The following is a 12,747-nucleotide window of genomic DNA, read 5'->3' as shown; positions in this document are numbered from 1 at the left end:
TGTTGATGCCAGTTCATTAATATAGATATTAAATAGAGTCGGGCTGAGGCTGCAGCCTTGACGGACTCCTTTAGTTTGGCTGAAATAATCAGTACGTTTGTCATTAATCTTAACCCCGCATTGGTTCCCATTGTACATGTCCTTTATGATGTCATATGTCCTTCCTCCTATTCCACTTTGGATTAGTTTTAGGAAAAGTCCATTATGCCATACCGAATCAAAGGCTTTTTAAAATCAATGAAGCAGCCAAATATTTTCCCTTGTTTTGTTTGTTGGACGTGTTTTTGTATGAGTGTGTGGAGTGTGTAAATGTGATTTGATGTTCTCTGTTTAGGCATAAATCCAATTTGACAATTGTTAAGGATCTTGTGTTCTTGAATGAACTGAACTAATCTGTCATTGATGATGGAGCAGAAGAGTTTGCCCAGGTTGCTGCTCACTGTGATGCCCCTATAGTTATTTGGGTCGTACTTCTCACCCTGTTTAAAGATTGGTGTAATCAAATTTTCTTTCCATATCTCAGGAAAGTGTCCTGCTTTTAATAAAAGATTGAATAATTTGAGAATTGCGTCTTTCAGTTTGGGGCTGCTGTGTTTCAGCATCTCATTTGATATTAAATCCACGCCACAGGATTTTTGAGTTTTTAGGGATTTCATCTTGTCTGTCAGTTCATTTAGTAATATGGGCTGGTCTAGATGGTTTAGCTGGTCTTTTACAGTGCGCTCCAGGGTATATAGTTGGGACGTCAGATGTTTTTGGGTGAGGGTTACTCTCACTATCTGTCGCTCTCTCTCTCTCTCTCTCTATCTGTCTCTCTCTCTCACACTATCTCTCTCTCTCACACTCTCTCTCACTCTCTCTCACACTCTCTCTCTCTATCTGTCTCTCTCTCTCACTATCTGTCGCTCTCTCTCACTCTCTCTCACACTATCTCTCTCTCTCTCTCTCTACTCTCTCTCTCTCTCTCTATCTGTCTCTCTCTCTCACTCTCTCTCTCGCTCTCTATCAATTTTCAATTTAAAAGTACTTTAATGGCATGATTGTGTTTACATACAATATTGCCAAAGCATTAATACACAAAACAGATAATGACAAGACAAATAATAATAAGATCTAATATATAATCAAATAATATTTCTCTCTCTCTCTCACACACACTCTCTCTATCACACACTCTCTCTCTCTCTAATTCATTATTATTTATTTAAAAAAAAAAGCAGTGAAAATTTTTATTTTTAAATATGATTAATATTTAAATTAATCATATTTAACCACCACATCAAAGTCATGTGAGGAAACGAATATGTAGTTCGAAATGTAGTTTAAAATCATAAAACAGAGAAGATTTCTTTACACCCGCAAGACTGTGTGAAGATCGAAAAATGTTATTTTATCATATCATTAAATATCAATATTCATTGGTATGAAAACGCTCATTTGTTTCAGGTCATTTGGTGAAACCACCAGAAAAGTTCTTGATTTTCTTGACTTCAAATTTCATGATATTTAAAAAAAAAAAAAAATCGAAACTATTTAATATCTTTTACTTGATCGTTGCACCACATGACATTTTTAAAAGTCATTAAATAAATTTTTTATACAAAATACTATAAACAATTGAACTCAAATATTACGTCTACGAACTTCACACGTGTTTTAAAACAGATTTTTTTTATATATATTTCTAATTAGTATCACCTCGGACAAACTTATCAATGAACCATTTAAAAAAAACATTTGTTTTTTACATTTTTTAATATTTGGTATGTTACAGTTTAACATGTTTTCACACATTATTGTCAATTAAATATTTAGTTTTTGTCGACTACATTTATATGCCATTTAGTACGAGTAAAAACGAAATATTGATGAAATTTAAAAAACACATTTTAACACTATGACTAAAATAAAAAAATAAAAACTGTGGAAAGTAACACTGCATATAATGGCCTAAACAGGTTTGACGAACACCTGGGAAGTCGTTCAGCCCCATTTGAATATTTAAAGCGCTCTACTGGTGACAGAATTTCCATATTTGGGTGATTTTTTCCTTTAAACTTAAAACCAGAAGCTGAAAGCACAACATGACTAAAACAACAACACGTCTTTGGTGCTCATCTCTGCTGTCGTTTAGAGAATCACCACCTGTCTGTAAGTGAGATGACAAAGGAAACCACTCTTACACCGGAGTGTAAGCAGACACCGTAGTCGCCTCTAGGACTCGCATGTACCGTCGCTGTATCTGAATGCATTATTCTCCATCTGCCAAACCCATAAAACCAACCAAACAGACCACGTTGCACCACAGAAGGTCCCTGACAGGCTGGACGGCGCTCAATAATGAATAATGTGAAAGAAAAACAAGTCAGAGTTTCAACAAACTCATAGTGCTTATAACGTCACGAAACATAAACAACATAAAATATGACATATGATTATTTAGAGTCTGTGATTATCTTTCAATGGAGTCCACACACAAGATAATCAGATGTATAGATCATTAGATAATCCACATGAAGCACAATGTTACATATGACCACCAGGAGATGGCGCCAAACACACGACACAGACTCAATGATGACTCAAATGACACAGAATGAAACTCATTCTGTGAAATCTCATGACTAAAATCATGTCTGCATGCTATGCAAACCTTTAGTCATTGTTGTGTTTGCATGTGTAATTAGTTCTTATGTACAATTATTATCTTTTATTTGTTTGGAGACGTTTTTGGACACTATGATCAATTATATTTGTAATGTTGGAACTTTTGATCGCTTTTTCATATCAACACAACATCTCAGATACAGTCGACATGATCGGGAACGTTTTTTTTGGAGTCGCCTTATTTACAACCAGAAATATATAATGTCAAATAAGTAAAATAAGAAAAAAATATTATTTTTGGCCAAAAAAATTATTAAATATTTTGGTGATTTTTCAGCAGTTTCTTTGACTGAGAGTCTCAGAATATATCATAATCTATATCATTAAAAAAATTATCTTTTTTTTTTTGTTTGTTTGTTTTTTGAGATATACGCCTTTCATTTTTGGTATGCCACTGAAATTTAGAAATTTTCAAAAACACCTTCAGAGCTTAAAAAAAGTTTAAAAAGATGCAAAAAGTGAAATAGGATCTTTAGAGAGAAAAATAAATGTAGGTCGGGACTTCATTTTTCCATGAAGAATACATCAAATGGTTTAAAGTGTTTCTATATGAAATTAAGAGGGTTTGATGATGTCAGTCAAAAAGGAAAGTTGTTTTAGAGGTGGAGCATATTATACATTTATTTGGATGATTGTAAAGATGAACAGACGAATGGTTAACTGGGGTTTAAGCCCTGTATGTATTTACCATCTTTAATGATGAAAAATGACCAGAGCTTCGGTATCAAGTTGATGCCAAAATATAATTGTATTTTTCAATTAATAATCAATATAAATAAATTATAATTGTTTCTCCACAGTATTGATAACACCAAAAACTCAATTCAACTCAATACACACCCTGAAAATTGTTGCATAACAAAGAATAATCACATATACAAATAAGTTAGAGGAATTTGCAAACGGTAAGTCTCGAGCCAGGACATTTGCGTTTTTTGCAAAGCTTTTATTAGGATCCGATGCCATGAACCTCGCAAACTTCTAGCAATTTAAATTTGTTCCCAAAAGCACCCATTTTCTCCTATGCTATCTTCTAACCTAACTTAAAGGGACAGTACACCCAAAAATGTCAATTCTCTCATCATTTACTCACCCTCATGCCATCCCAGATGTGTATGACTTATTTTTTCTTCAAAACAAAAACAATGATCTTTAGAAGAATATCTCAGCTCTGTACCGCCATACAGTGCAAGTGGATGGTGACCAGAACTTTGAAGCTCCAAAAGTCACATAAAGGCAGCTTAGAAATAATCCATACGACTCCAGTGGTTTAATCCATGTCTTCAGAAGTGATATGATAGGTGTGGGTAAGAAAGAGATCAATATTTAAGCCCTTTTTTACTATAAATCTCCGCTTTCACTTTCACTTTCTTCAACATTTGTTTTTGGTGATTCACATTCTACTGGACAGGGACGAAAAATCTATTGAAGTAAATGTATTCAGAAGACATGGATTAAACCACTGGATGTACTTTATTGCTCCCTTTATGTTCTTTTTGGAGCTTCAAAGTTCTGGTCACCATTCACTTGCACTGTATGGACCTACAGAGCCAGAGTAGCTTAATGATATGTAGCAGGTAGTTTGGGAAGCTGCGGTTTGAAAGTAGCTTCACCAACAACACTAAGTGTGAGTGATGCTTCACATGAAAGACAGAGACACTGAACTGGACCGAGAGAACGCCTGCGGGCGCGGGACTTCGCCAACTCAATCTGATGCACACAGCGCTGACAGTCCCGCTGCATTCACAGAGACGGAGAAACAGAGTTTCTGGGTTCTGCTGATGAGAAAATCTCAACTACTTTGACAGTTTTATTATAAATTTGTTTTTTAAAGGGGTCATGCACGCTTGTTCATGTTCCTTAATATGTTATGATTCACTTATAATATTACTTACGTTTTTTTGCACACAAAACAAGTTATATATTTGCAAAACATAATCATTGTCCACCCTCATTCTGACCCCTTGTCAGAAACGATCGGTTTTGGTGCTGCTTCTCCTTTAAGACTTGACGGTAAACGCCCACTGTTCTGATTGGCTCTCTGACTGACCTGCTCTCGCTACTGGGCGGGGCTACGGAAGTGATCGGGTAAAGAAGGCATTGATGTGTTGTTGTGGAGGTGATGCAAATGCCTACCCCAATGTGACATCAAAATGTGGAGGAACGAGTCGTTTTGGCTGATTGGTTTCAACGATTGCTCTTTTTGCAGCAAGAAGGAAGTTTTGAGTTCTGAAACATGAAGTATGTTTTGATATTACAATGACATCTTATATGTCAAAAAACTAGGAAAATGTTATTCCTCATGTCATGACCCCTTTAAGGCATTCCATTAAATAGGGCTGTCGATTTAATGCTTTAATTTAATAATAATACAATAAATAAAGCGTTAATACATACATACATACATACATAATTCCGCTGAACGACTAGCAAACATCATCAGAGCCTTTTATCTGCGCGCTTTAAGCCACGAGTAATTAATTACATTGAATAAAAGAGCCACAGTGTCTTAAACTTCCATTTTTTATAAACATTTTGCACCAATTTCCTCAAAAGTTATGATTTTGTTCTCTTAACTCAAACTTTTGGACCCGCCGGCGGATCCAAAAGTGGGGCGCTATATCGCGAAAAAGGTTTATCCTTAAAATGCTCAAGTTCCCATATACATAAGTCAGGAATATGTTGTATCATTTGAAACGTAGAATCTCCTACTTTTCATAGATAACATCACTTCTGCATTTATGTTACTTAAAATAACAAAATAAGCCCTTAAAACATCCGCGTCGCAAATAAGCGCCACCTAGTGGTTATGTGGTAGAAATATTCATATGAATATATAAAAGTCTTTAAAACAGAACTTAGACATGCCATATATCAAACGAAAGCTCTCATTCTCAGGAACATGACTGTATTTATAAATAGAAGTTCACACTGGGCTCTGATCCCGGGATATCGGCGGAATCAATGCCGGGGAGCCTTCTGTGTTAATGCAAATTTAGTATCTTAACCCTATAAAGGGCAAGAACATAACAATACAGAAAATGTGTTTATTGCCGTTTTCCAAACATAGCTTGTAGAAATCATGATTTGCACTGATGCTTCCCAAAGCCCGCGCAGCGCAACAGTTAGCATAAAATGTGCATATTACTAATGCGTTTTATTTGTAATGTTTAAAAAGTGCTTGAGGCGTACAGAAAATAATGGTTGTGCTAGCCCAAAAAAATAAATAAAAGAAAAACACAGATAAATAAACGGCAAATGAATAGCCTAATCCTATTTGACTGTAATAAATGCTAACGTCTGAAGAAGAAGAAAAGCATAGTTTAACCTTATTGGTGTAAGCTAGTTAGTTTTCTTTATTTTTAGAAAGGTAGACCCGCTTAGAATCAAACTAAGGCCTAGTCAACCCTAAAACGTTTTCGTTTGAAAACGCGTCTTTTTCTCTCCGTTTTGGGCGTCCGTCCGCACTGAGACGGCGTTTTTGTCCGCGAAAATTTTGCTTTTTGAAAACGCACTCCAAAGTGGATACATTTGAAAACGCCGTTTTCGCGCTGTAGTGCGGACTGTGATAACGGACGCTTTGGAAAACGATGACGCATTTTTAGTCATGTGATCTATCCGACCAAAACAATCAAGATGGCCGCCCATGTTATAGCGGCGCTTTTGTACCTGATACTCACTTTGATAGCGTTGGTAAAAAATAAATGTCACTTTGTGCAACCTTCACATAGCGATCCTTCAAAGGCAACGGGAAGTTTACTCGGAAATGGTGTCCGGCGATAGAACACGAGGACAATTGCGTTTCAGACCGTACATCCAGCGGGGATTTCCCGCATTCGCGGTGACACGATTTAAGTGTTTTCATAAGTTTCAGTGTGGACGAAATAATTTTGGAAAGCTGTCCTTTTCTGCATATCTGCTCCGTTTTATGGTTCTCCCGATGGCCAGTCCGCCCCTGATCGGCCCCAAAGTGCGTCGCCCCACCGGGATAATGCCCGGTATGCCAGATTACCAGTCCAGCCCTGCCCCGAATGTGTGTGTATGTGAGCACAGATTAGTGTAAACTTTTGCAGTGTGAATGATCAAATGTTGCAGTCCCAGAACAGTTCAAGGAACGACGTTTCTTTGAATTAATGCCGGGCTTTAGATAGACAACATATGGAGTGCAGCAGGAAAAGCATGCTAAACAAATCATCAAAAATATATGTTATCGACTATTAACGACAAAATGTTATACATCATCACAAAGCTTTATAATGACACCTAGATTGAGCTTGTAGTCCACTCAGAGGCCGAGATATTCAATGAAATAATGAGGGTGTTGCTTGAACTGAACATTAGACTGAATGTCTATGGACGAGCACATCTGTGAGGGGTATAATGTGTTAGAGCGCCCCCTACAGTTCACATCTGTGAGGGGTAAAATGCGTTAGAGCGCCCCCTACAGTTCACATCTGTGAGGGGTAAAATGTGTTAGAGCACCCCCTACAGTTCACATCTGTGAGGGGTAAAATGTGTTAGAGCACCCCCTACAGTTCACATCTGTGAGGAGTATAATGTGTTAGAGCGCCCCCTACAGTTCACATCTGTGAGGGGTATAATGTGTTAGAGCTCCCCCTACAGTTCACATCTGTGAGGGGTATAATGTGTTAGAGCACCCCTACAGTTCACATCTGTGAGGGGTATAATGTGTTAGAGCCCCCTACAGTTCACATCTGTGAGGGGTATAATGTGTTAGAGCGCCCCCTACAGTTCACATCTGTGAGGGGTATAATGTGTTAGAGCGCCCCCTACAGTTCACATCTGTGAGGGGTAAAATGTGTTAGAGCACCCCCTACAGTTCACATCTGTGAGGGGTATAATGTGTTAGAGCGCCACCTACATTTCAGATCGGCATTGTGTGACAGAAGGTGCTTCCTGCCATGTAGTGGAATAAAATAAGACTATTTGGAGAGAGACGGGTGAACAGAACCAAAATTACATGCTTAGAAAGTTATGAAAAAGTATCAAATATTGCCCTACTTCTTGTCTCCTTGAATATCCTGTTTCAATCGTAAATACATCCAATTTCATGTTGGCTTTCACAATAAAATCAAGGCAATGTCGACGCTTGCCTGATGTTTAACTTGATGCAAACGGAGAACTGTGCGAGCTGGAGTTCTTTGAGCAAGTTCACGGTTCTGGAAGGCTTTCATCTGTCAAAGCGTCACATCTCTGTAGCACGCACGGAAAGATATGGGTGATGACAACACATGCACACACTGACTAGACACTAACCCCCCAGTTCTAAGTACACAGTTGTGGCTTTGTGGGCCGTCCAGCCGAACAGAACGCTTGAACAAAGACTCTAGTGTGCAAGGAATCTTCACAGCTGGGGCGTACTGCAAGCTTTGGACACAAGACCACCATTTTTTAATCTCTTTAAGACCACTTTCTTGGCCTGGTTTCTATCTCTATTTGCTTTTATATACTGGGGATAAGTCAGGATGGTCTAACAACCGGCTAGTCCATTCGTGAGGTGTACTAGTAAGTTTATCTATAATCTATTTTGTTACTGTAATATTTTAGCGGCAGTGCTTTTAGTCCCGAGGTGCTAGAAGAATAATGACTTTCCCTTTCACGCAAATCACGAGTAAAACGGCAGATTATCAGTGCATAAACACTAACTTTTCTCCCTGTTTCTCACACAATGCTCTCTTATGACATTTAAACACTTTTACTGTAGCGCATGACTCATTTTAACGTTTGCATGACATCATCGACTACATTTACAAGCTTGTTTGAGTGTGCGTTGACTCGACTGATGGAGTGTTGCACTTGCGATGTAACGGAGCGGGTACGAGTCCTGAAGAGCACGCGAGTCAACACGTGAACCCAAAGTGTCATAGAAGCAGCACAAAATTACAAAACATGTGTTTTACATATCACATTTGCTTTTTCTGACACTGTCGGTTAGGTTTGAGAGAACATTTAACGTGTTTCTAGCGCCACACGGTGGACATTTCACCTCATAACTGCCGCGATACGTGTAATGAACAATGTAATGTAATTTAAAATAAACATATTTCCACAGTTAAGATCAGGCTTGCTTTAGCGTGCTACGGTCCCAAATATACTCTACGCAAGTATGTGACTGCAAACGCTTTTAGCAATGCACGCTTAATTTAACATGACATGAATGTTGCCGAAATGTGTCGGACTGCAACTCGTAATGAAACGCAAGTTTGTGTTGGATTCCCTGTGTTGCCACAAGGGGTGCTGTAGTGGCCATTAGCATAAACAAAGACCGTAACGACGAATTTCATTATCAAATAGTTGCACTTTGGCACAAAATATGTAATTTTACAGTAGTGAAAGCACACAGGAGTGGAAGACGTGCACAACCAAATTTGTCCAAAGCATGGGTACACTTCATATTAGTTGCGAGTTTGAATTCAGGGCGTGCTGAGTGACTCCAGCCAGGTCTCCATAGCAACCAAATTGGCCCGGTTGCTATGGAGGGTAGAGTCACATGGGGTAACCTCCTCGTGGTCGCTATAATGTGGTTCTCGCTCTCGGTGGGGCGTGTGGCGAGTTGTGCGTGGATGCCGCGGAGAATAGCGTGAAGCTGCCACACGCTACGTCTCCACGGTAACCCGCTCAACAAGCCACGTGATAAGATGCGCGGATTGACGGTCTCAGACACAGAGGAGCCCAAAACAAGACATTTTAAGAAATCTTTAAGTAAGACAACTTGATTTTTCCAGTAATGACAACATTAGCGTGTACAGCGTGTAAACGTGCAATCGCGCACAATGATTGACAGACTAGTCAATCTAGACCGTCAATCCGCGCATCTTGTCACGTGACTCCTTGTGCATGACACCGCGGAGACTCACAGCATGTGGAGACTCATACTACTCTCCACGATCCACACACAACTCACCACACGCCCCATTGAGAGAACCACTAATCACCACCACAAGGAGGTTACCCCATGTGACTCTACCCTCCCTAGCAACTGGGCCAATTTGGTTGCTAAGGAGACTCACAGCATTTGGGGGCTCATTCTACTCTCCACGATCCACACACAACTCAGCACACTCCCACTGAGAGCTGAGAACCACTAATCGCCACCATGAGGAGGTTACCCCATGTGACTCCACCCTCCCTAGCAACCGGCCCAATTTGGTTGCTAAGGAGACTCACAGCATTTGGGGCTCATTCTACTCTCCCGATCCACACACACTCACCCCCATTGAGACAGAACCACTAATCACCACCAGGAGGTTCCATGGCTCTACCCCTAGCACTGGGCCAATTTGGCTAGAGCTCACATTGGGCTCATTCCTCCACATCCACACACTCACCACACACCCATTGAGAGAGACCTATACCACCATGGGACTCCATGACTCCTCCCTAGCAACTGGGCCAATTTGGTTGCTAAGGAGACTCACAGCATTTGGGGGCTCATTCTACTCTCCACGATCCACACACAACTCAGCACACTCCCACTGAGGCGAGAACCACTAATCGCCACCATGAGGAGGTTACCCCATGTGACTCCACCCTCCCTAGCAACCGGCCCAATTTGGTTGCTAAGGAGACTCACAGCATTTGGGGGCTCATTCTACTCTCCACGATCCACACACAACTCACCACACGCCCCATTGAGAGACAGAACCACTAATCACCACCACGAGGAGGTTACCCCATGTGACTCTACCCTCCCTAGCAACTGGGCCAATTTGGTTGCTAAGGAGACTCACAGCATTTGGGGGCTCATTCTACTCTCCACGATCCACACACAACTCAGCACACGCCCCACTGAGAGCGAGAACCACTAATCGCCACCATGAGGAGGTTACCCCATGTGACTCCACCCTCCCTAGCAACCGGCCCAATTTGGTTGCTAAGGAGACTCACAGCATTTGGGGGCTCATTCTACTCTCCACGATCCACACACAACTCACCACACGCCCCATTGAGAGAACCACTAATCACCACCACGAGGAGGTTACCCATTGTGACTCATGTCCCATGGTCCCATGGAAGCTAGTTGGATACCATACGGCGGCATTATGTTTCGCAGCCGGCCCACCGGGAAAAGTCCCAGTTCTCCAGATTGCCAGTCGCCTCTATCTATGATAATACATATGACTGATTTATCTAAATAATCGAATTGACAACTATATAACCCTCGCCCTGAAACCCAGTCATGTTTTATACGTCATGACTAGCATTAAATGTGATGCTGTAGTAATGCAAAGCCGTTATCATCCCAGTAAAGCTTCTTGAATCTCGAATATGTGCTGCATGTGTTCACAATGATACACAACGCACTAAAGAGTAGTAGTAGATTGTTGACCTCAAGCGCACACACTTGTGATGTAAGATACTCAAAGTGAGCCGGTTCTTTTGAACAATTCGATCAAACCGATTCACAAACCGTTCGTAAACCTCTCATCTATAAGAAAGTTTGGTACTAAGTAAGTAATAGGTATTTGTAAGTTTTGGAGTAAATTGACGGGTGGGTGACGTGTTAGAAGCATAAACAACGCAATATTTGACACAAAACGCGTCCTTTTCTCGCGCAGGTAAGGACATTGAAATGATTCTTTTCACTCAGAATCACGCGGGAATACGTTAACTTTAAATACTAACACTTGAAGAACAACACGGTGAATACACAAGTATTTAACCAAAAGTTTATTTCACGATACGTGACACTCTGCGCATCGTTCTTGGACTCGTTTCTGTTAAACGAGCCGTTCGAACGAACCGATTCAGTCAAACGAATCACTTCTCAGATATCACATCGCACCTCATTCGAATTTCGGAATAGAAACCATGAAAACTGAGCGAGTTGTCCAAGCATTAAAGAGCAGGACACTAAAAAGTGTGTATTAGTTCGCAAAATGTCATTGTTTTGTTTGAAACGCATAAATAAAGCGCGTTATGGAGAGGAAAAGGATGCGATGGGGATGCTTTGTGCTTTTAGAAGTCTCGGGTTTCACAAAGCGAGTCTTCCAATGTCTGCTGCCCTTCCCCCTGCATGCACAAAACTGCACAAAAATGTCCACTTTTGCACCACTAATAGGTGCATTTACAGATGCATTATGTGCATTTGCTAATAAATAAAATAAAAGCCTATTTTTTTCTCTCCGGAACAACATCAAGAACCATAAATCCAGCAGAATATTTGAAATCCCAACACTAATTTGGAGTGCACACTGTTTGGGAAGGCATGCAAACTGCATTGCGTTGTGGTGTGATAGTTTGCCTTGTGTTTCCCATACAGATGTGACACCCCTTCCCCCTGAATGCATCAATCTCAGGAACATAATGTGACCCCAGGGCAGTAAAAACGTGGAGTCTTTTTCGTGTGTTAAATGTATATCAATATCTACAATATTTAATAGTCACATCAAGTCAGAATGCATTAGGCTACATTATGCAAGTATTTTCACATGCATGCATAATGCAACCCACACCTGTCATCCAGTCCTCAATGAGGGCAGGCAGTGTAGGTTACATGTGCAATACAAGCCAAACAACATACAAACCTAAAACTGGAATAGACCATTTGGCAATGGAATTCCGCTTACTTTATTCCCATGCAAAGTTGCATTATTTATTTCTCTCATTTGAACAGCTAGAGATGTCAAATGCAATGTGTGACATCTCAGTGCATACTTCAAATGTAGCATGCATACAATGTCATACCTGAATAAATGTATTTACTCTTATTTCTCCATGATATCCCCAGGTATGCGGGTTATTCCTTTAAAGAATCCTCATGGTACAGTAGAGCAGTGTTCATTGCTGAAATACAGAACTGAAATATAACTGGTGTGTGAATCCCGTTAAAGAGATAGGGCACTCTGGACAACCGCACTCTTTCCGCTGGAAAAGGGATCCGCTATGAATATACAGCAATATGTACGTCAAAAACGCACAAGTTTATTCACAATCAAAGAAGATAGTAATACAAAAAGATGAGTCATCAACCCATATACAAAACGGCTGAGATGCGTTTCTTCGGGGAGCCGATATTCTAGACGACATTACATGTGACTCCACCCCTCTGAATGCAGA

At 40.3% G+C, this 12,747-nt stretch overlaps 2 protein-coding genes across 4 annotated transcripts in view; both read right to left on the bottom strand.

Moving 5' to 3' along the window:
• The window catches only part of wasf1 (WASP family member 1), a 71,960-nt gene extending 59,239 nt beyond the window's left edge, over positions 1-12,721 (bottom strand). Inside the window, exon 1 of one of the 3 annotated variants that reach the window (XM_052095659.1) lies at positions 12,376-12,721. The gene's annotated coding sequence lies outside the window, so the exon portion shown is untranslated. Of the gene's footprint in view, positions 1-7,689; positions 7,825-12,375 lie in introns of those variants that run through there. The other 2 variants (XM_052095660.1, XM_052095661.1) reach the window with 2 other exon arrangements.
• The window catches only part of LOC127621884 (probable methyltransferase-like protein 24), a 46,898-nt gene continuing 36,626 nt past the window's right edge, over positions 2,476-12,747 (bottom strand). Inside the window, exon 7 of the transcript XR_007967913.1 lies at positions 2,476-2,653. The gene's annotated coding sequence lies outside the window, so the exon portion shown is untranslated. The remainder of the gene's footprint in view (positions 2,654-12,747) is intronic.

Source organism: Xyrauchen texanus, chromosome 28 (genome assembly GCF_025860055.1).
Source record: "Xyrauchen texanus isolate HMW12.3.18 chromosome 28, RBS_HiC_50CHRs, whole genome shotgun sequence".
NCBI lineage: Eukaryota > Metazoa > Chordata > Actinopteri > Cypriniformes > Catostomidae > Xyrauchen > Xyrauchen texanus.
Note: the sequence above shows the minus strand (reverse complement) of the source record. Positions and strands in the feature narration are given on the sequence as shown.